This window comes from Nilaparvata lugens, chromosome X (genome assembly GCF_014356525.2).
Source record: "Nilaparvata lugens isolate BPH chromosome X, ASM1435652v1, whole genome shotgun sequence".
Classification (NCBI taxonomy): domain Eukaryota; kingdom Metazoa; phylum Arthropoda; class Insecta; order Hemiptera; family Delphacidae; genus Nilaparvata; species Nilaparvata lugens.
The window spans coordinates 75,917,268-75,920,765 of record NC_052518.1 but is presented as its reverse complement, the minus strand read 5'-3'; the positions used below and the strand labels follow the sequence as shown (position 1 = coordinate 75,920,765).

The window sequence follows — 3,498 nt, the reverse complement described above, 5'->3', positions numbered from 1 at the left end:
TTTTATACATGTTTTAAAAAAAAGAATATTATGATCACCCCGACACATATTATTACAGTGGGGTATCATAATTAGAACTAAGTTTAGTATTAGCAACTTTTGTATGTATAATATAATAATTGCAAAGAAATGATAACAGTTAAATATGCTAATCCTTATATAGAGGTTTAGCAAAACATTACATTATTTGAACTATCACTTTTGAAATGAAATGTAAATTTTAGTAAACAGATTACTAAATAAATAACCAGTTTTTTCAATGTGTTTCGTTATTTATTCAAAAAAGTGTTGTTACTTTTTTTAAGTTTCATTACTTTACCAATAATTTCTTTAAAAATTAAAACTTCAATAAGCCGCCATTTTGGATACAAGTATCATATTTTTATTGATGCCATCTTTTTTGTTTTAAAAAGGCCTTTAAAATAATGTATCACACAATGGGTTTTACATATAAAATATTCGAGTTACAACCCCTAATTCACCCCCTTATGAGGGGTTGAAATTCAGTTGTACGTCAAGAGGTAGAGTATTCGACCAATATAACTTATCCTGAAAGTTACAGTATTATATCTACGAACAGTCTCAAACTTATTGAAGGGTTCCCATACATATGACTCACTCTGTATATCGTTGCTTCTTTGAACTCTGCATTGTTTATGATTATGATAAAGCTTTGTTTATGAGAAAGTTGTCATAAAGTAATACGCGGGATCGTTGTTAGTTTAAACTGTGCTTTGTTTATAAAAAGGCAAAGCTTCACTATTTCTTGAATCTTTATTTATTGGAAGGAAATTAATTCTTAGTACTGTATGCCAGTACTTCATGGTTTTAAACAATACTAATCATCGTATTAAAGGCAAATAAAGGTAGGCAATTTTGAGAACATTACTGAATTTAACCTATATTTATAGATGTTATTATTTATAGATTATGTTTATAAAAAAATCAACTGTCTCACAAATCTTATCAACATCAAAAATTATATTAATGCTTCAATGATCGCTTTTATGACTAAGAATATTTTTAATAAAGTTATCCACTCCTCAGTGCAGTTATAAATTTGGAAACTCTTAATTTAACAAATCTACCATAATTGACAATTTATTGTGACAAATGATTGGTCCTTATTTTATTGATGATTTATAATATATTGATTATGGTGGCTATTTTTATATTGACTGGTACCGTAACCGATGATTATTTTTTTACAGATGTTTAACAGCAGCGCCAAACAGAGAGATTATGAGGAGAGACAGAGGGAGATGAGTGCGTCGAGAAAAGCAGAGGAAATGTCAAAATTCAGCAGCAATGGATGGGAGAAAAAGGGTATGGAGGAACATTTCAAAACTGAAATGGAAAGGGCTGATTCAAGTTATTACAAGTCCGGCAGTTCTGAAAAGGAGCAACATTATTGGTCTGTTCAGTATGAAACGCAGCAGCAAAATGTAGCATATGCAATGTCTAAGAAATATGGTACAAACATAAAAAAATAATAATTCAAAAAAAAATGATTGTGCGAATGGGTAAGTTAGAATGACTTATTACTTTCTAATATATTAATACATGTTATGTTCATTCTGCTCTTCATTGACTTGATTTTATTAATGTCAATTCAATATTCTCAAGCGAGTAAAAGAGTAGCCTATACTTGATAAAATTATTTATTCATCAGATGATGTTGCCAAATTCTTTTTAATTTTAAGAGCAGATGTAAGCCATGCTCCGCAACGGTCTGCTAGAAACACTAATAGATGAGTGTTTTGATTTTATAGGATAAGAATAGAGAAAAATGTTTTCTATTTTTTTCTGTGTTTCAAGTTACCATAAGCAAATAATTTAGTATTAATAGGTCTAAAATTATTAAGTAGCTGGAAGTAGAAACTGAGAAACATTTAAATGAAATCTACAAAAATTGCAAGATCGAATCGTTTCAGAGTCTAGCAATTAGCAAGGTTCGATACAAGTATAGGGAGATTTTATTGTTGCTCTACTGGTGCATTTGCTAAGTTCAAATGCGAAATAAACATCTAATATTCAAATATCATTTGAATTCGGAATTAATGAATAAAAATAGGCTTATAGGGTGAAGTATATCCATTTTCAGTAAATTCATAATGTTTGTGCAAAACTTCCAGTTAATTACTTCAATAGTTGAGACGAGACCAAGTTGATCGTGATGATCCAAGTTTAGGTGCCAAATAGCTGATCCAAAACTTTTATTACAGGCGGCACTAGAATATCTAGAAGATGAACTTGAGAAGCTCAATTATAACATTTTTCATCTGTGTGGAAGATGCTTTCATTCATATGAAATATTGAAATAATCACAATATTATACAGATCGATATTTGATTTCTTGAAGTTCAGTCTGAAAATAAAAATATCCGTATAAATTCAATTCAATTCTTTATTATCAAAATTTAAACAACGTAACAAATCAAAGGTTAATAAATCAAACACTTATCACAAGAAAATAAAATGGAATTAACTACCCAGAACTAAAAAACTAAAAATTGTTTCAGGCACCACCAGCAAAAGAAATAAAGTCTTTGATCGCTGGTGGCAGTCGCGAAAAGTCCCATTCAAAATAAAAACTAAAAATAACACAACACAAAATCAAATTGATAACAAGAAACAATATTTCATATCACTGCAAAAACAAAAGAGTGATAACAAATTTTGAGAAAGAAAAAACAAAAAAAGATTTTCTAATAGGAAAAACTAAAATAAAACAGAAATTAAATGAAATATAAAGTTATTATTCATATTTGTTCCAGAACAATCAATAAATTTGTGGAAGGAAGGGATTTCAAAGTCTTCACTCCAACTCACAGAGCTTTTGGTATTTTTTCAAATGAAAATTGATTGCAGGTAATCGAAAATTATAAAATCGCTTTGTATTAGAATAAATAATGTGAACTGAAAATTGCGCTTTTTTATGACTGCACCACTTTCAGTACGGTAATTTTTTAAGAGTCTCAATCTCCATTTTAAGCTGTGTTCATTTCAGTAGCGATATGAAAATTCAGGTTTCCGATTAACGTATAACCTTTGTAATTTAAAAGCAAAACCTGATCCCAACCTTTGCCATTTAAAAGAAAAAATTCAACCCCTTAATGCTTTCAACTTTAACTTACCCTAACACATAGATTTTTTGCCGGCCTTATGAAATCTACAAGATTAAACGGAACTTGACAATCATCATCTGTTTGACATTAACTGTTTAATCTAATAGAATTTATAAGGATGGCAAAAAATTGTACGTCCACAAATCGATGTTTGTGTAACTGGATTTAGGAATAGGCATTCAAACACATTATTTGCATGTGCATACAGTGATGATGTGTTAGGCGTGGAGGATAGACACGTTTAGACATGTCTAACTGCAAATTGCATTGACTAATCATTGTGAGTTGCGTAATAAGCAACAATGTGAAGAATTGTGAGTTGTGGCTAAACGTGTCCGATCCTGTCTTGACTAGGGTGTTTGTCTTGACT

General features: G+C 29.9%; 1 long non-coding RNA gene across 1 annotated transcript; it reads left to right on the top strand.

Annotated features, from left to right (window-relative positions):
- The first annotated feature begins 640 nt into the window (after positions 1–640).
- Positions 641–2,926, top strand: LOC111052684. Its single transcript, XR_002606184.2, has 3 exons — positions 641–866; positions 1,212–1,523; positions 2,778–2,926. It is a non-coding gene; the product is annotated as an uncharacterized LOC111052684 (long non-coding RNA).
- The last annotated feature ends 572 nt before the right edge of the window (positions 2,927–3,498 follow it).